The sequence below is a fragment of the Fundulus heteroclitus genome, unplaced genomic scaffold (genome assembly GCF_011125445.2).
Source record: "Fundulus heteroclitus isolate FHET01 unplaced genomic scaffold, MU-UCD_Fhet_4.1 scaffold_110, whole genome shotgun sequence".
In the NCBI taxonomy this organism is placed as follows: Eukaryota; Metazoa; Chordata; class Actinopteri; order Cyprinodontiformes; family Fundulidae; genus Fundulus; species Fundulus heteroclitus.
Genome location: NW_023396523.1, coordinates 668,684 through 693,386, shown reverse-complemented (window position 1 = coordinate 693,386; position 24,703 = coordinate 668,684). Strand labels below are relative to the sequence as shown.

The 24,703-nt window shown below is 39.4% G+C and overlaps 1 long non-coding RNA gene across 3 annotated transcripts; it reads right to left on the bottom strand.

Moving 5' to 3' along the window:
- Window positions 1-300: 300 nt before the first annotated feature.
- On the bottom strand, window positions 301-24,703 carry LOC118558211. Of its 3 annotated transcripts, none has more exons than XR_004928223.1 (4): window positions 24,365-24,703; window positions 20,053-20,240; window positions 540-678; window positions 301-424 (listed from the first exon to the last, which is right to left on the bottom strand). It is a non-coding gene; the product is annotated as an uncharacterized LOC118558211 (long non-coding RNA). The 3 variants fall into 3 exon arrangements; XR_004928225.1 differs by lacking the exon at window positions 24,365-24,703 and adding an exon at window positions 22,827-22,940 and having other exon boundaries at window positions 20,053-20,302; XR_004928224.1 differs by lacking the exon at window positions 24,365-24,703 and adding an exon at window positions 22,827-22,926.

Genomic DNA, 24,703 nt, shown 5'->3' with positions numbered 1-24,703 from the left:
AATTAATGAGGCGAAATGGAAAAAGGAGGCATACAGCTACAGTGAGCCAGGAATCGAACAGGGGAAATGCTTAACATCCCACAAGAACTGAGCATACATGTGTCCATCAGGTATGCAATTATTCATCCTTCTCTAAGCCCATGTAAAGATCTCATCATCCAACAATATCATGACTAAAGTTTGAGGAGTAAAAATTATGGAGGAAGTACAAAAGCTAACTGCAGTGACATCTTACAAATATTTTAGACATTCCAAAATGTTTCAGCTGAGGATTTATTTAATTTATGAGAGGAGTTAATACAATATTTACATTGTGGGAGTTTTAAGGAAATCAACAGACCATCACCAAATTGTTATAATGTTGTTTGAAGAGATCACTTTGGAAGGACATGCAGTGTTCTTGAGCGTGCGGACGTCCCTCCATCTGATGAGAAACACATTTTCAAACATTTTCTCAGTTTGTGTGCAGCTGGACTTAAATTCTGCTAGTACTGAGTAAGTTCTTCAATGGTGACAAACTGACTATGCAGAACTCTCACCAGGAGGAGACAGTCCTGGAGCTTGTCAAAGATGCTTCACCGCATCAAATCAGAGTGTATAACAACCAAGAACCACGGATGACAACATGGCTGCAGTCACAACCTTGCCTACGGGTCGGACAGGGAAGCCAGGGCAAACCTGCAGAGAGGATTAAAAGTGGCAAAGACTTTTAAACAGTGACTCTACAAGCTAAAACATGCAAAAACTGTACATTACCGATCGTCATCGTTGTTGGGCTCACACCCCTGCACATATTGCATTTATTATATTGCTTTACTTCTAAGATTTTTAGCTTGCAATGTGATAGTTGTACAAATAATTGTATAAATGATTTGATTTGATGATCCTGTTCTGAGATCAATAGATGCTGAGGTACATCTAAAACAATCTCACTCATTTAAGAATGTGAGATTGTATATTAGATAGATTTTCATGTTCTCTCATGTTCCTCTTGAAAATACACCATAAATTCTCTTTTAATTTAGATCAGGCCAGTTTGCTGACCAATCATGCCCAATAACACCATGGTCATAGAACCAGCTTTTGGTACCTTTTGGAATTGTGGGCAAGTGCCATGTGTTGTTGGAAAATTAAACCACCCCTCCAAAAAGCCTGTTAGTAGAAGGAAGCAGGAACTGCTCTAAAGTTTCCTGGTAGATGTCAGTGTTGACTGTGGACTTCAGAAAACACAGTTGACCAACACCAGCAGATGACATCGCACATCAAAATCATCACTGACTGGAAACTTCTAAATGGACTTCATGCAATGTGCATTTTGTGACTCTTCACTTTTCCTCCAGACTCTGTAACCTTGATTTCCAAATGAAATGGAAACTTTACTTTCATCTTAAAAGAGGTCTTTGGGTCACTCAGTTGTCTCTGGTAAAAGAGTGGCTTGACAGAAGGAGTACGACATTTGTAGCCTATGTGTAGGATTATTCTTTTTTTTTTGGCTGTTCATACGCTGATCCCACCCTAAATATATTCCTCTCCTTGAGAAGCCCTGCTCCTGCCCAGGCTAACAGCTAGGCGTAGTTAATCCTGGTGCCTTCTCTGTTCACTCATTGGTCACACTGACTGACGTCACTTCCTGTTTGCGGTAAGGCGTATTGTATCACTTCCTGTTTTCACTGCGTGAGCAACGGTTTGTTGCTCCAGATTCTCTCGCTTTTATCTTTAATCTCTTTGCTGTAACATCTGTTTCTAACACATAAGCACTTTTAAAACATTTTCTGTTGCTGCACATCACGCTTGGGAACTCCTCGTGTTTCACGGTTTGCTCTCTTGGCGTGGTAGAAGGGCGCTAGCCTAGCTTTAGCCTAGCCTAGCCTTAGCTCCACAATGGCTTCCTCTCCTACTATTACTTCAGCTTCTCCGTCTCTGACTAAGTCTCCCCTTATCTCCTGCTCTCTGTGTCAGATGTTTAGCTATTCCTCTGCCTCCTTTAGTGATAATGGTACTTGTAATAAATGTAGTGTTTTTGTAGCTTTGGAGGCGAGGGTGTCAGAATTAGAGTCCCGGCTCCGTGCTATGGAAAGACCAGCTGATAGCCGCCCCTCTGCTAGCGCGGAGCCACATAGACCTAGCGTTAGTTCACTTAGTGGTCCTCCAGAAGCACCCGAGCAGCCGGGTAAGCAGGCCGGCTGGGTGACAGTTCGTAGGAAGCATAGCTCTAGATTTCAGCCCCCAGTTCACCACCGACCCATCTGCGTTTCAAATAAATTTTCCCCACTCAGCGACACACCCGCTGAGAAGCCGATCCTGGTTATTGGGAGCTCAATAGTCAGAAACGTGGCACTAGAGACACCAGGGACCATAGTTAAATGCCTGCCAGGGGCCAGAACGGGCGACATAGAATCTTACCTAAAACTGCTGGCTAAGGATAAGCGTAAATACAGTAAGATTGTTATTCACGCTGGCGGTAATGACACCCGATCACGCCGATCGGAGGTCACTAAAGTTGGTGTTGCTTCGGTGTGTGAGTTTGCTAAAGCAATGTCGGACTCCGTAATTTTCTCTGGTCCCCTGCCTGATTTGACCAGTGATGACATGTTTAGCCGCATGTCATCATTCAACCGCTGGTTGTCTAGGTGGTGTCCTGAAAACGACGTGGGCTACATTGATAACTGGAGAACTTTCTGGGGAAAACCTGGTCTGATCCGGAGAGACGGCATCCATCCTACTTTGGATGGTGCAGCTCTTCTTTCTAGAAATCTGGCCGGATTTATTAGTCCTCCTAAATGCTGACAATCCAGGGTCCAGACCAGGAAGCAGAGCCGTAGTTTAACACACCTCTCTGCAGCTTCTGTACTGTTACCCATCCATTATCCTATTGAGACGGTGTCTTTCCCTCGGCCAAAACTTAACAGATCAAAAACTTATCTAAAAGGAACAAATCATAAAAACCTAATAAAAATCAATACGGTTCACCTTGAACCTAAAAATAAAACAATTAAATGTGGTCTATTAAATATAAGGTCTCTCCCTCCAAAGACTTTGTTAGTTAATGAATTGATTTCTGATAAACAGATTGATTTGTTTTGTCTCACAGAAACCTGGCTACAAGAGGACTACGTTAGTATAAATGAGTCAACTCCCTCCAATTATTCAAATTTCCACATTCCCAGATCTGTGGGAAGAGGAGGAGGAGTGGCAACTATCTTTCAGTCTGATTTATTAATTAGTCCCAGGCCAATTAATAACTACAGTTCTTTTGAACATTTAACCCTCAGTTTCCCTCATCCAAGCTGCAAAGCAATAAAACCTCTTCTGTTTGTTGTTTTGTATCGTCCACCAGGCCCTTACACTCAGTTTTTGGATGAGTTGTCAGATTTCTTATCTGATTTGGTGTTAAATACTGATAAGGCTATTATAGTGGGTGATTTTAACATCCATGTTGACACAGAATGTGATAACCTTAGTGTAGCCTTTAAAACTATCCTAGATTCAATTGGTTTTGCTCAAAATGTGCATGAACCGACGCACTCTCGGCTCCATACTTTAGACCTTGTTCTGACATATGGCATTGATTGTGAAGAATTAACAGTATTTCCTCACAACCCTGTCCTATCTGATCATTTTTTAATAACATTTGAGTTTAATCTAACTGAGTTCTCCACCCCCAAAAGAGGGTTCCATTATAGTAGATCTTTATCGGATAATGCTGTATCAAAACTTAAAGAGTCTGTCCCCTTTTTAATATCCTCCGTATTGCAGAAATGCCCTGCAGATAGCAGCAATGTTGTTTCTTCCAATTCACAAATGGATGTCTTTGTAAACGGTATGACTTCGTCATTGCGTTCTGCATTAGACAATGTAGCTCCCTTGAAAAAGAAGGTGATTATTCACAGGAAGCTGGCTCCTTGGTTTAATTCAGAGCTGCGTTCCTTGAAGCACAATGTTAGGAAATTGGAGAGAAAATGGCGCTCTACACACCAAGAGGAATCCTACCTAATCTGGAAGAACAGTCTATTGTTGTATAACAAGACCCTTCGCAGAGCTAGAGCAGCATATTTTTCATCATTAATTGAGGAGAATAAGAATAATCCTAGATTTCTCTTCAGTACAGTTGCCAAACTTACTCAGAGCCACAGCTCTGTTGATCCATCCATTCCCTTAGCTCTTAGCAGTAATGATTTTATGGGATTCTTCATAAATAAAATTGATTCCATTAAAAATAAAATAATTGGCATCCTCCCAAACATGATTACCTCATCCTCAGTAAGTGAGGCAGCATTGGAGGAATCCTTAGAACCTGCGCAGTGTCTGAACTGTTTAAAAGCAGTAGAGCTTTCTGAGCTATCTAAAATTTTAGCTTCATCTAAACCTTCTACCTGTATGTTAGACCCAATCCCAACCAAGTTGTTTAAGGAGGTATTCCCTCTGATCAGTGGTCCTATTTTAGACATGATTAATGTATCCTTGGTAAATGGATATGTACCACAGGCTTTTAAAGTAGCTGTTATTAAACCTTTACTTAAGAAACCATCTCTTGATCAAGATGAGTTAGTAAATTACAGACCTATATCTAATCTTCTTTTCTTATCTAAAATTCTTGAGAAAGTAGTTGCTAATCAACTATGTGAACATTTACAAAGTAATGACCTACTTGAGGAGTTTCAGTCAGGCTTCAGAGCTCATCATAGCACTGAAACAGCTCTGGTGAAGGTCACTAATGATATTCTCATGGCCTCAGATAATGGACTTGTGTCTATACTTGTCCTGTTAGATCTCAGTGCTGCATTTGATACAGTTGATCACAATATTCTCCTACAAAGACTTGAGCATACTGTAGGGATTAAGGGAAAAGCATTAGGCTGGTTTAAATCTTATCTGTCGGACAGATTCCAGTTTGTTCATGTTAATAATAAATCTTCCTCAAACTCTAGGGTCACTTGTGGAGTACCACAGGGTTCAGTCCTTGGACCAATTCTATTTACTATATATATGCTTCCGATTGGCAAAATTATCAGACAGCATGGGATTAATTTCCACTGTTATGCTGATGACACTCAGCTATATTTATCCATAAATCCTGATGAATCCAATCAGTTACTTCGACTGCAGTCATGTCTTGATGACATCAAAAGCTGGATGACTTTAAATTTCCTGCATTTAAATTCTGACAAGACAGAAGTTGTAATCTTTGGGCCAGAGTCTTCAAAAAATAAAGTTCTTAATCAATCCCTTAATCTGGATGGCATTAACTTGGCCTCTGGTAATAAAGTTAAAAATCTTGGTGTTGTTTTCGACCAAGACATGTCATTTAAATCCCATATTAAACAGGTTTCCAGAGTTTCCTTTTTTCACCTCCGGAATATCGCCAAAATTAGAAACATTCTGTCCAGGAGTGATGCTGAAAAACTAGTCCATGCATTTGTTACTTCAAGGCTGGACTATTGTAATTCTTTACTATCAGGAAGTCCACAAAATGCAGTTCGAAGTCTTCAGCTGATTCAAAATGCTGCGGCAAGAGTTCTGATGAAAATCAACAAGAGGGATCATATTTCTCCAATTTTAGCTTCCCTTCATTGGCTTCCTGTTAAATCAAGAATAAAATTTAAAATTCTCCTTCTAACGTATAAAGCCCTTAATAATCAAGCTCCACCATATATCAGAGCTCTGATTACCCCGTATGTTCCTAACAGAGCACTTCGCTCTCAGACTGCAGGTCTGCTGCTGGTTCCTAGAGTCTCTAAAAGTAGAATGGGAGGCAGATCCTTTAGCTATCAGGCTCCTCTCCTGTGGAACCAACTCCCAGTTTTGGTCCGTGAGGCAGACACCCTATCTATTTTTAAGACTAATGTTAAAACTTTCCTTTTTGACAAAGCTTATAGTTAGAGTGGCTCATACCCTGAGCTATCTCTATAGTTGTGCTGTGATAGGCCTAGGCTGCTGGAGGACATCAGGGTCTAATTTTCTCACTCTACTGATTTCTACTGTTCTTCAGTCTACTGTTCTCCAGTTTTGCATTGTATTACATTGAAATGACTGTCGTCATTTCAGCTTTTAACTTTTTGCTCTCTCTCTTTTTCTTCATAGTAGGTACACCTGGTCTGGCGTTCTGTTAACTGTGACATCATCCAGAGAAGACGGCTCACCCGCTACTACCATCTAATGTAGAACAGATTACTAGATCAATGTGTGCTTCTGTGCTTGTTTGTCTGTCTTGTTGTGTCTCTGTTCTGTCTTCTGTAACCCCAGTCGGTCGAGGCAGATGACCGTTCATACTGAGCCCGGTTCTGCCGGAGGTTTTTCCTTCCCGTTAATGGGTGGTTTTTCTTCCCACTGTCGCTTCATGCTTGCTCAGTATGAGGGATTGCAGCAAAGCCATGTACAATGCAGACGACTCTCCCTGTGGCTCTACGGTTCCCCAGGAGTGACTGCTGCTTGTCGGGACTTTGATGCAATCAACTGGTTTCCTTATATAGGACATTTTTGACCAATCTGTATAATCTGACCCAATCTGTATAATATGATTGAACTTGACTTTGTAAAGTGCCTTGAGATGACATGTTTCATGATTTGGCGCTATATAAATAAAATTGAATTGAATTGAATTGAATTGAACTGATCAGAAACCAATGAGTTTTGTCAGTGATTATGGTTCCTTATCTGTATGTTTTGGTATTTTCATCAGCCTGCATTAAAATACCACTAATACACATTATCTTTCAGTCAAGTACTATGATTATTTTAAAATTATGATGGTTTCCTAAGACATCATTACTGTTCAACTGTGTTTTTAAAGACTGATGTTTTAAGTTTGACAGAAAGGCCTTTAATAGACTATTGCAAGTGTTGAGGGGATAAGAATGGCTGATGAAGAAGCAAAAGGTGTTGTCAATAAAGTCCAGGGTTATGCCATTTTCTATGAAATTATGCGACTCTAGGGGGCGCTAGTGCATTTAAAACACTTAGTGTTTTAAATACAATGATTATTTGTATAAAAAAATTAATGTCACTATTAAAATATGATATAAGTTGAATATTGTTTGGCAAAGGCCGTCTGCTGAAAAAAGTATCATCTCTCTATACTGCTCTACTGCTTCAGGGGTTATGGAAGAGTCACCGGAACAGCACCCCTAGAGTCACAATCGGATAGATAAAAGAAAATGATTTAAGATTTTTTTTTTTTTTTTTTTTTTTTTTTTTTTTGCAATGCAAGTAGCTCCTGACAAACGCGTTTTCCTTTAAGATAGCAGCAGTGTTTCCTTTCTTGAGTCTGATGGGCCTCAGTTCGTCATAACGCTCCATCAAAAGATGTTGCTTGTTTGGTTTGAAGTTTGACGGACGCAACTCACCCATTGTAGCATCAGTGAATCTGTGATTGACCTCAATGTCTTTTGTGGACAGTCGGGGACGTGTATTTAGCTAGATTACTTACACCTGGCTTGACCTAGTCAGGTTTCCTCAGCCTGACTAGGGACAAATTGATCACGCTATCGTAATCCTGGCTTTAGTGCTCATCCTGGATTTTTAAAAGTGGCTTTTGTGAAATAGGCCTCAGGTCATTAAATTCCAGGTCTTTCTGCAGCTGGTTCCAGGCATTCTTTAATGCGTGAATGGATTTTACTTGTCAGTTTTGCTCAAGGCTGTGGTTATCCCTCGCTTGCTGTTGCATCTTTTGTGAGCATACTTTTTTCCTTCCACTCAACCTTCCATGAATACGCTTGGATACAGCACTTTATGAACAACCAACTTCTTTAGCTATGATCTTTTGTGAAATACCATCACCATCTGTCAACTCTGCATTCTTCCCCACAATTACATAACCTACTGGCTCAGATTGAGAGACTGTTAAGAGGCTAAGGAAACTTTTGCCAAGATTTAAAGTTAATTAGCTGATAATGTTGTGACTCAATACGTTTCAAATCGTTTACTTTTTCATAATATTAAAATTTTCCGGGACAGTTAATTTGGGGATTTCATTATAAGTCATAACCCTCAAACTTTCAAGAAATAAAGGCTACAAAAATTTAACACTATGTGTCATAAACCTATGTAATATCAGTTTCACTTTCTGAAATTATAAAAAAAGTTTTTCATGATCTCCTTTTTTTTTTCTTTAGATGAACCTGTTTGTTTCCAGTAACTGTTGATTATGGAAAGCTCTATAGTGACAAGTTACTTCCTATCACCACCCTGGAGTCTCTGTAGTCCCAAGAGCAACACATTCTTTCAAAAAAGAATTTGGAGAAGCAGTCCGATACCATGGTGCCTAATTTTATAAATCTGTGCCCATAAAATTGAATAAAACATCTTAGTTCAGAGGAAGGTGTGTAAAAACCTTTGGAAATATGTAGCATTTGGGGGAAATCTCCTTTTCCAATTAAAATTGATGCACAAATATGCACAAATATGACATAGCTTCATTTGAAAAAAAAAAAAAAAATTCTGAAAACTACCTATTCAGACAAAAATACACAAAACTAGTTTTTGCTTCTCTAACCACTCAGCAAATAGTATTTTTATGTGACTCTAGCATTGACATTCTAGTGACTGGTCTCACCACTGAGAACACTGGTGGTGCCTTTTTAGAACATGTTCATATTAAATAATTAATAAGGGGGAAGATTTGAGTTTAGGACTTCAAAGCAGAAGGAATGACCATTTCCCACCAATTCGAACTGTTTGTTTGTGTGTTTGTACTATGGACTGAGCATCTGAATGTATTAACATGGTCTCCCAAAGAGCCGTATCCAAACCAGTGAAATCCATCCAAATCAAACCGACTGACTGATCAGTGAGATCAAAGTGAAGCGCAGACACTTCACCCATGTGTCAACATGAAGCGCAAGAAATATTTTCTGTTTTTCAAAACATCTGTGCCAGTTGTGGTGAATTAAATAAACAAGTGTCTGTTGCTGGGAAAGGGCTGGTGTTTACTGTGTAAAGAGTGGGCACCACTGGCTCTCTGGTGGATAACTAGCATCGCTCGACTTCCTTGATCTTGCTAGTCTCTGCATCCCTCTCTGGCTGAATAATTTAAAGCTGACCTGTGTCTGAGCGGACGGGTCTTTGGTGTGACCTAAAGTTTGTTTTAACTGCAGCGGCTCATAGTAAGAGCCGACTGGGTCGTGGCACAGCACATAAACTAGAGTGTCCCTCATGTTTTTGTAATGTCGAACACAGCCTCCTTTTCATAACTTCTTACTCCACCCCACAGTCTCACATCTCCACTGCTGGACGGCTGACTTTTTTTTTTTTTTCACACATCTAATCTGTGTTGTGTTTATGCTTTTATTCCTTCTTGTGCAATGAGTGCCATTTGGCTTTGTTAAAAGAACTTCCTATCATATCGTTCCCATCCATTTCCTCTTTGAGTAATTATAGGAACATTTATTCCGGCCCTCTGAAAGGCCTCCTGCACCTTGATGAAGCCCTTTAATAAAAGCCCATTAATACTTTGCTTAGCCATATGATATAAATTCACGAGCCATTAATTACATGTGCCTGTGAATAATTTAAAGTGTGAATTGAAACTGGAAACGCTGCAGAGGAAGACAGGAGGAGGCTTTGATTTAAGTGGTGTGTGTGCTGTGTTTGCGCCTCCTACAGAATACACAATCACCTCTGATGAGCCTAATCATCCCCCTTGTGCTGCTGTATTAGACGAGGGTCATTGAGAGCTAACCGATCCACTGTAAGCCGTTTATGCAGCTGCACACTGACATCATATCAATATTTAAAATCTTTCTTATGCATGTATTCCGGCTTGTCTGACTTCATTAAGGCCATTCCTCATCCCTCGTCGCCGGGATGCGATCCCCACGGAACGCTCGGCTGAAGAGAGATGCCACTGCTGCCTGGGAACTTCTCATGCATTTGCTGCCCTAATAACTGTAACCAGTTCAAGAAGGAGAACATGGAGTATAAATGAGAGCATATGCTGAGGCTTCATGGACATAGATTCCACACTTCCATAATGGTTCCTATTTAAGGCCTGTTTCTGGACATTTATCTAGTTCCACAAACCCAAATCAGTAGGATGGAAAAAAAAGCAAAAAAGTGGACCAGGAGAGTTGTCCACTTTTCTGTTAATGTTTCCTTTTCCAGTTTACACAAAAAAAGAAAGAAACTGGGTTAAATTGCTTTTTTCTAGTAAACAGTACATAATTGTTTTTAACCCAACAAATACCTTTTGTATGTGCTAGCTGAAAATGTTGACATAAAGCGGACAGCACCCTATTCTCTTTTCTGAGTGTACAGCATTTGTTTTTACTTTTCTATCACTGACAGTAAGACTTTTAAAGGTATAGGAGACAATCTCTTTTAGGCTTCGAGTTCTGGGGAATCACCTTTTCTACTGGTTGTCCCAAAATGCCAATCAATAGCCAAGTTTACATGCACATAATGTCATGATCTGATTGATATGTATTCAGATAAAAAAAAAAAAATCAGATTGTACTCTTTATATGGCCACACAATCAATTAATCTCATCATAACTGACATGCATCAGTGCATGTCAGAGTGGTCCTATTCTGAATAAAACCAGTTATCAAATTTTCCAAAAAAAAAAAAAAAGAACTTCCATCTTTGCTGAACAACAAAAAATAATGAAGAAAGCAGTAGTGTATAGGTTTGTTTGTCTTCTGAGCACCCAGGCTGGACTCGCACCAGGTTCCAATTACAGTTGAAACGTTACTGAATAAATCATAATTTTTGAACTCTTTTAATTTTTCAAATAGAAAGGTTGTATGGGGAACCCTGGCAGTTTTGTTTCCTGACGTCGGGTGCACATGCATCCTCGGGTCAGTTTGCCACATTCGGAATGACTTGAGCCTGACAAATGTTCATATGCATGTTGATCAGATTATAAACAACCTCTCATTTGGATTACAATTTCATTCCGATTGAGTTTGATCCAATCACAATATTCCTATTGGCTGGTTCCTTGGTTTACCTGATGCATTTTTATTCCGATCGGCCCTTTATTCCGATCACTTTTGTCCATGTAAACGTAGCTACTGTGACGTGGTCACCTAAGGGCAATGTTTGTGCTCATTCCTTGCTAGTTTCCACTTGCTGGCTGTGCATGCACACTCCTAATGTTTATGTATCCAGTGAGCTTCGGCTTCAGCCATTCATTGTAGCTCCACTGCTCTCACCGTATACTTTGAAAATGGCTGAGAGACGCAAGAAGCAAACTGTCTTCCAAGTTTATGAGAAGAAAAAGAAGACCTCAGAAGGAAGAAACAAGACCAGAGTGTATTTGAGAGATTCTTAAACGTGATCCCCCAAAGCAGAAGAGCAGGGAAGATGGTCTTGCTCATTTACAGTTATTCACAAAGGGACTTGGGCAATTCATACCTACATTTCTGGAAAAATTGTACACTCCACCTTTAAGATTACTAGTTAATGTGCTTTCTCACCAGTTTGATTTAATCTGTTAACATCCACCCAATTCTGCAATTGTGCCACAAAATATATAACAGTTATAAAAATATAAACTTATATCTTCTCTTAATGTTGCATTCCTAATTCCAACACCTGAACAGTATAGTACATATTAACAATAATCACATAAAAAAGCTTAATTTTGCTTTAGAGAAAGCAGGTTTTTTTCTCCAGTCTTTACAAAAACATCACCCCTTGTGGAATTGCCAGAAGTGACATAGATGGAAGGAAACTTTAGAATACGTCTGCTAAATTAAACATTTTTATATGTTTATTAAACATATTTATTATAAATGATTCGTCAGGTTTATTTTTGCATGCTTGCTTCTCTGAATAAACAATGCAGTATAACCAGCAGATGACCACTAGTGCAGAAAACTGTCTGAGGAGAAAATTGAATCTATCTATCTATCTATCTATCTATCTATCTATCTATCTATCTATCTATCTATCTATCTATCTATCTATCTATCTATCTATCCATCCATACATACATACATACATATATATATATAACCAACAATACCGTTTTCTCAAAACTCAATAACCTAAATAAGTAGTCTTGTATAAGTGACACAAGCCCACACATCCTGATTTCATGGGCACAGACAAATACTACAACAATCATGGGTTAATATCACTTCTTTATAATGCTGTAATGAGTTCAGGGTTTGCACGTAAGTTTTCAGTTAATACCTTAACAATCACAGCTCAGTAGAGGGTAAGCTGCAGGTGGATCTGCGGTACGTGCCAGATTGGCTTCTTGCATTATTTTATAATTTTCTTAATGCACATTGACTGATGATTTGCGAGTGTGAAACAGGAGGTGATACGAAAGCACAATTTCATTTCCTTTTAAAAGCAGTCACAGACCCATTCACGTGCTAACTGATATGAAGGCCATACTTTTGTCGAGGCAAATATTAGTCTGCACTTTAAGCTGCAAAGTGATGGCCTTTCAGGGAAATTAAAACAGCAGGGGTGTGCTTCACTTTTAAAGGCACAGAGCTGTTAATAATAGAAGAAAAGAATCACAGTGTATTCTATTGGCAGTGGAGGACTCAAAAACTTTTCAAATTCGCCATTCATTAGAGTTGTAGATTTGAAAGAAGAAGCTGATTTAAATGGCACCAAGGTCCATGTATAAACTGGTAATTAATAGAACAAATACACACCATCTCAACTCAAGCCCTGCTTTCCTGAAGTGCTGCATTTTACTGAGCATGACTGAAATGGTCTCCTATTAGCGTTCATTCACTCCAGCCTATAAAAGACTAAATAAATGCCTTGTAAATTTAACCACAGTCATAATTTCTCTTTTCAGTAATTGCGTTAAATTTAGATTCCGAATATGAGGTCTTTTAACTCTGCATGATAAATCTAATACATAGCGTTAGGGAGCAGAGTGGCTGTGCATGCTGTGGAAATTTTATGTTTTCTGCTTATCATACCACAGAGCGATCTTATTGAGGTGGTTTGTAAAATAATAACTTTTACAATAATCAGAAACTATTTCATTGGACTTATTTCGAGCGGTTCTTAAAGATAGACAACAAGCTTGTATGAAACAGTGTCACTGCTTTTAAATTGTTTTTATTGTTTTATATTTGTGCATATGTATTAATTGGTTTTATTTTTGTAACCAGGTTGTAGTGTTTTTGCAGATTTCTGCCCAGGTCCCCCTTGAAAATGAGATCCAGATCTCAACGGGGTTTACCTGGTTAAATAAAGGAAATAAAAAAAAAAAAAAAAAAATAACTGCTTAGATATGTTTAGCTATTAACAGTAACTGTACAAATGAATGCAACATATAAAAAATGAGTCCAACTTATATGTGAAATGACCTTTTTTGCCTGTCACAACTAATGCCAGTATGTTAAACATTTCATCCTGCCTTATCATTTTCACAAGCAAGAACTGAAATCAACCAGATATGCTTTTTCTGTTTAATTTACTGTTGATGAGGACTTACAGCAACGTAAAAGTTTATAACGTTGTGGCCAAAGCTTGAGCTTTGTGTGTGTGTGTGTGTGTGTGTGTGTGTGTTTATTTGTGTGTGTGTGCTTTATTACTATTATAATTATTTAGACCCAGATTAGAACAAATAAAAACGTAGGAGTTTTTTATTCATTCTCACAGGGGATCCAATACGTTTGGAGACTGCTGTCAATGTGTAAATAAATCTTGTTTTTGGAGTATGTATACTTAAGGCTCATTCACACTGACTCTGTCATCTGGGCATTTTGCTCTACGTTGCAAATAGAAATCTTTCTAGTCAATGTGTTTACTCACACTGGCTCCATGGGGCTGCTTCGTGATGGAGAGCCCTCCTCCGTCATCTGTCAGATGTACGGATCAAGTCTCTTTTTGACAGATAACAAGGCACTCATGGATCAAGTTCCAAAGACCAGATCGAGCCCCACTGAAAGTCAGACATGTAAAATGTAAAGGGCATCTGATACTTTTCAAAATAAGAGACATGCAACAACTTAAGCATTATGTCAGAGCCAGTGAATGAAGGGCAAATCATGGTCAGACAGGGAAAGTTCTGTTTTGCTTACATGCTTAAGCTCTGCATTGCATGGCCATTACTGAGTAAATTATCCACTTCCCGTGTGAACTTGCAACTCTCCCCTGAACTTGTGCTCTTAAATGTGCAGCTGGCCCTGCTGTTGACGGATACATGAATGGATTTCAAACGCATCCAGTGTGAACTGCTGCATGGAAGAATTTGTTATGTATACCAATCAGTTTTCAGATTTATTCTGCAAACTTTATAGAGATTGCACAATAAAGCTTTTACTGCGTTTTATTATTTTTTGAACGATGCCCTCTTAATTTCCTGTCAGAAAGCAGCTGTTGTTTAAGAGTGAGGTGGGCGAATTTGAAGGTAGATGTCCTAGTTTTATTTTTCCATGTCTTTTGTACATTGGACTAATGCCATAGGCAGTGGGCATGATGGTGGCGCAGGGGTAGAGCACGTGACCCATGTTCGGAGGCCTCAATCCTCGACATGGCCTTCCCGGGTTGGAGACTGTGGCTCCATCTGAATAGCCTTAATAGTAGTTCTAGCTCCTGTTCCTTGACCTTTCATAGGGTCAACAGTAAGACCTCTAACGTGGAGAGTAGAGGAGCTTCGAACTACTGTGCTGAATTCAAACAGCCTTTTACTCCGACGTCATTACCTGACGGAAACACACATGTATGATGCGAGTCAAATACGGGCCTACAGCCTTCCGAATATGAACTACAAAGTGCTCACTCTCTTCTCTCCAGACATTTTGTTTGATTTCCGTGAGGAGGCTGTGCTTATATGTCATGTCACACAAAGGATTGTGGGATACCTAAAAGGTTCTTAGCACCGGTAAGAGACGTTGGGGGTTCCTAGGTAAAAATGGTTGTGGGAGGGAGAAAGCAAGCTACTTTTCCTACCTCCTTCCTTAGTGACTGGACTATTCGGGCAATATTTATCATGGTGACCGCTGTCGCACTTCTGCTTTGGCTAAAGAGTCCTTACTCTAAGAGGGTATTTGGATTGAGCCAGAGGCTGTGGACCTTTGTCGTGGGTTTCCCCCCTCTCTCAATCCCATTTCCTGTCAGCTTACTCTCAAATAAAAGCAACTAGAGCCATCAAAATAGTTTAGTGAAATAAACCCCAGGTATGAACCTACCACTATCATGTTTGACAGTGGGTACAGTCTTCTTAAGTTTGAATGCCTCACTTTGACTCCACAAAATGTACTTCTTGTTATTTTAGCCATACAGCTCAATCTGACCATGTGAGCAGATGCAAGCTTTGGCAAAGTTGAAGATAATTTTGGAGTGGGCGCTTCTTAATTGCTTAGCACACTTTAAGTCCATGTTGATGGTGAACTGGCTTCACTGTGGATAAGGACATTGGTATTCTAGCAGTTTTCCCTTCATGGCATGCTCAAGCCCCAGATCTTGGGATTTGCACTGCACTGGGTCTATTACCCCATCAGCTATACAAGTTATAACCCAGTTGATTCAGTGACAAACAAACTTCATCAATACAGCCAAGTATACAACATTTTAATATAATTTCAATCGGCAAAAACTTGTGATTATAGGTTGACCTGATGCCAACTAAGAATATCCAAAATGTTAAATTTAAGAGTTTCAGGTAGTTGAAAATTTTCAGAAGGGAATGTCCCTTTGCAAATTCTATTGTTGAAACTTTTCATTTGTAACTGAATCAGCCAAGTGTTCATGCATATGCTAGGTTTATAGGTGAATCAACCCATTTCCCTCCCTGCAACCCTCTTGTGCACAAACATCACAAGGAAGAGTGTCAAAAAGATAACATATGAAACCTAGTGATGCAAACTTGAACATTGTCGAATGGAGCACGTATCCTGTTCTCCTAAGAACAAAGACTAAAAATCAGACTGATAAATTCATTGTATTTCCTCCAAAAGCAACTGGTATGCAGCGTCTGTCTCATGCTGAAAATGGTCAAAAAAAAGTTGTAAAAGAGCGAGGAAGAGCAGCAGGTTAATAAGTGCTTGGAAGAGTGGTTGCTCTAAGAGCCAACTGACTGAGGAGGAGAGTGAAGGTGTGATAGAGAGGAGGGAAGGATGATACCCTGTGAAATAAAGCAAAGCCCGTCACAAAGCACTAAGAGGCGAGTCAGCACAGCTGCCATCCGCATTTTGTTTAGGATTTGTAGTATTTTTTCCTCTTTCACTCGGAATATTTCTTTCCCTCTCTTTGATATCTTGAAACATGCATAAAGCACACTCCCACCTGGACCTCATTCACCAGCCACAGGCATTTATCAGGGAGTCTTCAAGCACATTTGCATCAGAATTACCTCGAGAGGTACTGATGTTAAACTCCCAAACCACTGATTCTGCGGATCACTTAAGCCCTGAGCTTATCTAGGTTATTATAATTTTTTGGAGGGATTTATAAAATCACATTTCATGAGGGAAAACTGAACCACGGACCATTCCCAAGGTGTTAATAGCAACACACACTCACACACCTGTTTACCAATTTGGTGTCTTGGCATTGTCGAATGGAGCACGTATCTTTTGCAAATCCGCTTTGGCTCAGTTTATGGATACTTTCTCTAAATCGCCTCATTGCAGATCAGGATTAAAGTTTACAAAGTTGATCAGTAATTTAACTTTAATTTGCAGCCTGAAAACTCAAGTGAACTAAGGATATAGGTCACACCTGCAAGGAAATTTGATCTTTAAAAATATTCTTGTTTCTTATACAGCAACAAAGAAGGTGATGTTTACAAACAGGCAGAAATTATACTATATAGATATAGAATTCAGAGCTTAACTGTGTAATCAACTGAAAGAAAAAAATACATGCATGCATTTAGAAAGTAAAGGGTGTAAAAACTGGGATCAAACCTCTAAAATGATATTGATAAGAAAGCAGATGCTTCCTTTTTTAGCAGAGTTTTGCAATTGCTGTGTCCTGTATTCAGCTATCCTGTATTCCCCCAGCTAAGCTGCCTCACTGTTGGTGACCTTAATATACTGGTTTTGAAAATAAAAACAAATATGTGACAGGGAAACCGAAGTAGCCAAAGACTCAGCTAACTGTAAAAATATTTTCAAAATCTTGTTGTTAGGTTAAATACACACAACATATTACAAATAGAATCAAAGTGGTAAAAGATAAGGCCTTTACATTTTGAAAATAAAAATAAAAGAACTGAACAAGGTTTGTTTGGAAATGTTGAAGGAGACAGTTTTTATCTGTAAAAAGAATATTGCAGCATGACTTTTGTAAGGTTGCACCTATGAGAACCACCAAACGTGTTGTCAGTAAAGTCTGGTGTTACACAACTTTCCATGGATTTCTGCAACTCTAGGGGGCGCTGTTTTACTGACTCCTCTAGAAAAAAAAATCTGATCAAGAGCACAAAATGTCTCAGTCCCAAAAGGAAAAGAAAAATATAGAAACCATAAGGCTCAGTCACTTAACAACTGTTAATGGAAAGAATAGTATGTTATTTGATTATTTTTTATCATCAATAGGTAATTTCATTGCACATCAATATCCTAGAATAACTTCTTTCAGTATATTTTATACAATATTTGTATTAATAGTTAATGCCACTATTAAAATCTGATATGAGATTAACATTGCTTTGCAATTGCTGTCTGCTGAAAAAGTGTTATCCCTTTATACTACTCTACTGTCACGAACCAGAGACAGATGGACCCAGTATTGAACCAGACAAGCAGAGGTTAGGTGAAAGAACATTTATTTACAAAAATGCAAAAACATAAACGGGCATCAGGCCAAAAAAGGGAAGAATGTGTCTAATAACCAAAAAAAAACAAAAAGCAGTCACAGATGAAACTATCTACAAAACAGAGGACAGGCTAACTCAACAATCCAAAGATAGGTCTGATCAGGAAACAGGCAGGCAGAATAAACTCAAGCAGTGGTCAGTTAAACAGGCAAACAAACGTGGAACAGGGAATGCTGGACAAGACTCACCGATAGGGATTGGAAAGACAAACAATGATGTGGCAGATTGCAGGGGGCAGAGGGAGGTATAAGTAAGGGAGTGATCAGGTGAATGGAGTGAAACTAATTACTGACATGGGTGGAGCTAATCGGGAACAGGGAAGTGCTTGGGAGTAAACTGAAGCCGATTGGATGGTGACTGGTGAAGGGGAGTGACAGGAAGACAAAAGAATGCTGGCAGGTGAACTGAACTTAGACTGGTGACAGAAATGGTCTGAGCAGGCCGGATAAACTTATAACCTAAAACAAAATCAAACACTAAGACAGAACCTAAAATTAGAAACTGAACTTAAGGCAGGAGAGTAAAGTAATTAATCAAATAATAAACACATAACCAAACCCAAATCATGACATCTACTGCTTCAGGAGTTATGGGTCAACAAAACATGGCAAGGCAAGTTTATTTGTATAGCACTTTTCAGTAACAGTACAGTTACAGTAACAGTGAAGATTCAAAGTGCTGTACATCAACCAAAAAAAAAAACATTACAGTCATAGGAAAAACAAAGGTATAAGCTAAGTACTTAATTGTTTCTATGAATAAGAAATAAGATACGTAAGTAAGTTCTTGCATAAAGCTAAAGCTTGAGGCCTCTGATCTTTTTTGACGCTACAGCTAACAGAGGAAAAATAAAGGGAGAAGCTAAGTAAATCCATAAGTAGACTTCTGTCGTGCATTACCAAACACACATAAATACTTAATTGTTTCTATTAATAATAAGAAAGTATATTCTTGGGGATTTTGGATCTAAACTAAATTTGTCCAACTTTTCCAAAGATACAAACAGAGTAACTTTTTCTGTTTCATTGTTTCACTGGAACGAGCTTCTTCACTACAAATTGAAAGCTTAATTAATTAGCTTAATTAGTTATATTCATAAAGCTAAGGCTTGAGGTCTCTGAACTGACCATATCTGACATTACAGCTAAAACAGAAAGCAGTAGAGTAAGGGAAGAAGGCACAGTAGAGATGGTGTGTGTGTGTTAGTCTGGGTGTTTTAGTACAATCGTGTGTGTGTGTGTGTGTTAGTCTGTGAACTGTGGCAGATAGCTCTCGCAGTCAGAATTTGATAGTGATGGAACATTATTAGGCAGTTCAGTACACTCTGTCCAGGTCACCGATGTAATAGAGAGTCTTGTTTACATAACATCCAGAAGAAATTCAGATTGCAGGGGATCCAGTTTAAATAGCAGCATTTGTTTTGGGAAGGCAGACTCTTGTTTTTCTGTCAGCATTAAAGACTGCTGGTTCTTCTCAATGGAAATTCCAAAAAAGCCAAAATTGTGCTCATTCTGCCAGAGTCCAGCTTCCAGCTTTTTCCAAAATCATTCTCATTCTACCAGCATAAGTTTTCTAGAGTCAAAATGAGGCCATCATTCCGACAGCTGACGCTTGACTCAAAACTGGGAGGTCTGCAGTGAACTGGTTCCAAACATAACAGCAAATCTACGACAGAATGCCTGGGAAAATAAAAATAAGTGTAAAGCGAAGCAAAAATCCCTGCCCTGTGCCAGTCCTCCTGAAATGTAATGGTGGGACCTTGTATACAAACAAGTTTGCAAAGAGGAGTGGAGCAAATCCCTGTTCAGCAATGTGAAAAAAATGTCCTCCAGAAAGCTTTGTTGGAACCCCAAAACTTTCACTTTATATCTTTATTCTCCTCTGTAACTCAGTCCAGGTTGTCCTGTGTAATTCACCATTTCCACTCTGAGCTTCCCGTTTGTGTGAGCTGATTCGTCATCCATCTAACTTCAGTGACACGGAGGAGACTGAGGAGGTATGCCCACCCTCCCTGCTGTGACACCCACCACCCATCTCATCCTCCTCTGCTCTCTCACACAATTAAAAATGCATCAGGGAGAGGATTAGATGCAACATTCCTGGCTCTATTGATCCAGAGTCTGACACTGTCACCATGAGCAGTGTGTGTCTGAGTGGAAACCCAGACTGGAATGTAGGGAGGAAGAAACGCATAGGTTTGTATGCCACTTTTCAAATTCTTCCCTCTGTCACTTCCGGCCCCTCCCCCACCTCCCCCAGAGGTGGGGGAGGGGCCGGCACAACCCCAGTCACATGGCTCCTCCCTCACCTGTGTTCCAGCTCCTGTTTCCTCCTCTTTCCTCCATGGACGTCCCACTGGGCTCCTCACTTCTTTGTCTCCTACTGTCTGCTGCTGCCTGCATGGTTGTCGCTCGGCTTGTCAAAGATCTGTTCACATGTAATCCATCTTTACTAGTGCTCTCTTCAATGTGCTTGGCAGTGTCACCCCATGCTGAGCTGTTGGGCAGGATGAAGCATAATCAGTTCACATCCTGATTCTTTCTGGCACACATGGAAACCTAAAAAAAATAATCGTTAGAAATGGTCAGACACTAATCTTCTGCTTTGTGACTGTCATTTGCCACCGACTGCTGTGCTTCACACCACAGAATTAACCATGCCATTTAATGAAATGGCCCAAAAATCAGGGACAATGGTGGCATCCTTGAAATCATTAGCTGTCTCCTGTAAAGTTTGATGTTCAAAATGTTAGAGAGGATCCTGCAGGGAGAGGCCTAAATGAATGTGAATCCATCTAACTCCAAAACAATCTTATTAACAACCTTATTAACTGTTTTGGTTGAATTACATTTCACATTTTTCACCTCATTCTCAGTCCTAAATCTATATCTTGAGTATTAACGCAAAAGGAGTTGTTTCCATGATGTATGAGAAGGGATAAAATGCTATATTTTTTAGACTGGAAACAATGTTCTATAGGGCATGACTTTCAAATCAAAGATTTGTGTTTGTTTTTCATTAAAAATAGTTTTGCTGGCATAAATACAACGAATTTCACTTTATTTATGTATTATACTGAATCATGCTATTGATTATCATTATAAAAAAATTTAAAATCATGTCCAGGCTGTTGCAAGTTTCATAACTTTTAACTAGAGCACAGCTACATGTTGCCTTTGCCAGCAAGAAGGTCCTGGGTTTGAGTTACACCCCCCTGGGTCTTTCTGCATGGGAGTTGCATCGTTCTCCCCTGTGCATGCGTGGGTTCTCTCCGGGTACTCCGGGCTTCCTCCCACAGTCCAAAAAACAATGACTGTTAGGTTAATTGGCTTCTCCAATTGTCCTAGGTGTGAGTGTGCATATAGTTGTTTGCTCCGTTTGTCTCTTGTTGTTGCCCTGCGAACAGACTGTCCAGGGTGTACCCCGCCTCCTCGCCCAGTTGAACGTTGGAGATAGGCACCACACCCCCCGCGACCCCTGAGGGATTAACGCGGTTTGTGAAAATGGATGGATGGATATATATATATATATATTAGATAATATTCTATATATATATATATATATATATATATATATATATATAATGTGTGTGTGTTATTTATTCATACTGCCAGATGCTTAACTGCTTTTTATTGTGTGACGCATTGACAAGATATTTTATCATATTCTAACTTACAGGGACTTACAGGAACCATTGTATGTTTACATTTACGTAAACTTCAAATTTCAACACATGTGCACTGCACTGGATGGCAGAAACCAGAATACAGTACATATAAAGAAACTTACAGGGAATCTAGAATGCACTGCTTTTCAAAATATTGGGACAAAGGAAGTATTTTATGTTGCCAGTATGTGCATGTTTATAAGTGCTCGGCCCATACATTCAGGAATTGGACACTAGTTTTGTGTTCTGGCATTTCATGACTTTGTCCAATGCAAGTGACTTTATACACAGGGCAACAAAAAACGTTGCAAAAACCTCCCGATTTAATGATTCATGGAACAGGTTTTTTATATCCTATCCAATATTCTAATGACACACATTTCACGACTCCAACCAAATCATTCTGTTTTGATGTTCTTATCAGGGATTTCCTCTACAGAGGGGCTCGTGGATACAGTTGTGCTGCAGCTTCATGTCTGGACTTACATAAGTTGCATAAAGAGGCCACTGATATCATCTAGGACTTATGTACAGAACCTATGAAGGTTCTGTTTTGCTAGACTCTGCTATCCGTGTGCCAACCAATTCTCAACAAACTTAAATTGTTTTTCAATTGGAAAAAATCAATGCTTGATTTCTTTGTAAAATATGGTCTGTATTTATGTGCACAACAACTTCCCAGCATAGAATTACATTCAGTTCTCTGTCTTTCCTGTGAGTTTATGGCTTTTTTGCCAACCAGCGGGAGATTGAAGAGTGGAACTTGTGCTCTTGATGTTACACTTCAATGGGTTCAGCGATGTTCCATCTGTTTACATGTTAGGACTTTGCTACAGCTGATGTCAATCATATTTAAGGATCATCCTCACTTCCATCCACTCGATCAATCATCAGGTTACAAAATTAAATGGTCCAGAAAGGCCACCCAACCGTCCCTGATTCCACTGACACCCTTCAGCTCCTTCCAGAGCAGGGATGCCAAGCTTTAGTCCTTATATGCCAGTGTCCTACAATATTACGTCAGTGATTCAAAACACTGGAATTAAATTGCAAAATTATTTCCTCAATATGTCATCCGGTTCTACAGAGTTATGTTGATCAACTAATTTTTGATTCACAGATATACATTTTATTCCATCCATCCATTTTCCTGCACACTTTATCCCTGTTGGGGTCACGAGGGGTGCTGGTGCCTATCACCAGCTGTCAATGTGTGTATATATATATATACACACACACACACACACACACACACACACACACACACACACACACACATTAGTTAGCTCTCCTGTTATCTCGGGTTGCTTTACAGTGCTGAGGTCCGTTCACTTAACTAATCAGCATGATCTCACAAGGTAGACACGTTTTTTGTCTGTCACGTTTGCATCATCACACATTCTACGTCCTTTTACCGTTTAGCTGTCCTCCCTCTTCCTGAATATCGACCAATGATTTATCAGCAAATCTTTAACGCTCTACACCAGGGGTCGTCAACTCCAGGGCTGGTGTCATGGAACCTTTAGAAGTGTCCCTGGTCCAAATCACCTGAATCAAATGGCTGAAGTTAAGTTCTCCAGAGTTCTGCTAATTACCTAATTATTTGACTCAGGTGTGTTGAAGCAGAGACACAAGATAAAAGCTGCAGGACACCAGCCCTCTAGGACTGGAGTTGACTATCCCTCCTCTACACACTTTCCTTTTACAGCTTTAAGCTAGAGACAACATATGACAAATAGCTTTTTACATGAACAAAACACATTTTAAAGCACACATTTGTCAATTTATAGAATTTCTTACACTTTATTCCTTTTTAAATTTTTTATTTTTTTTACAACACAGTTGTTGCAAGGATTCCAACAGTTGAAACATTAGTCTTCATATGAACATAGGTCAATGCAAAGTGATAATTTTGACTGGGTTACACAGACAGACCCCTTCATTTTCAGCTATAACAACCCTGATTTGAATGGTGCATATAGACTTTTTTATTATTTATTTTTTTGTGAAATAAAAAAATAATGCTAACTTAAGGTTGCAGGTTATTGCACTGAATTAAATTTTGAATACAACAAACTATGGGTATTTGTGTGTTTACGTGTTTTGAAAACAAAGCACATATTATGAAGGATTTTTGAGCTGTAATGCATACAGTAACCAAAATGACTACAGATCCATAAAGAGTAACTTAAAGCAAATTACACCTAAGTCAAAAGTGTATGATGAAAATAAAAACAAAATGTGAAGTCAAAATTAACAGTGCTTGGCACTCTGGATTTGTTTGAGTTTAGTCCAAAACATCTACAAGAACTTGCCTCTCTGTAGACCCTCTAACAGAGAGGGACACTGAGTTTGGATGCATGATGAGCTAGGAAGCAGGTAAGGATGGTGAGTGCTGATTCCCAGTCTCCAAATTTGGCTCTTGAAAACTGTGAGATAAAGTAAAAGTCACTACTCATCTTTGTGTGTTTTTGATGTGCTTTTCGCCCAACTCCGGGGAAATTAAGTACAGTTTGTTACAGAGGGTTTAGCACCACATAGTCTCGGTGTAGCATACAGTTTTCTTTTAGTTAATGTTGCTTTCAAATGGGATGTGACTTTTGGTGAGATGCCTTTCTACCAATTGTGAGATTCTTCTGAGAAAAAAAAAAGACCAGAGAAAACAGAGCAGAATCTCTTAGAACTGCTCAACGTGTGAACAAAAGGTTAATTTCACCCTAAAAACACCCTTAGGATGCTGTAGACCGTCTTTAAACTTCAAACACAACAATGATCAGACATAAAACATTCTGCTGCTACTGACCCCATGACTGAGGCCCTTTGAGGAAGAGGAACCCTGAACGTAAAAACATTGTACAACATGAAACCTAAAATTTAGGGCTCTAAAAACATGTGAATCCACATAACATTGCTCATCCGGGAGACACAGTGGATGCTAGAACACAAGCCTCACCTTTAGCCCATTCGCAGTTTCACAGGCGATGTGGTCAGACTGACCAAAGAGCAGAGAAGTGGCTCCACCCACCCTCCATGCACATACTTTCTCCAAACCCTTTCACAGTCACTGCAACTCCATCAGGTCCCAGCTCTAAGGAAATTTGCATCTCTTTGAATGTGACGGTTTGAAAAAAATAAAAAAAGTAGCAGGGAAGAAGGAAGCAGAGGGGGGAAAAAAAGAAGATGAGTAGGGGAGCAGAAGAGGACGCCGGCAGAAGGAGGGATGGGGAGTGTTGGGGTTGTCGGGGAGGGTACTAGATTAAATTTTGCCGTCTAGAAAATGAGAAAAAAAGGG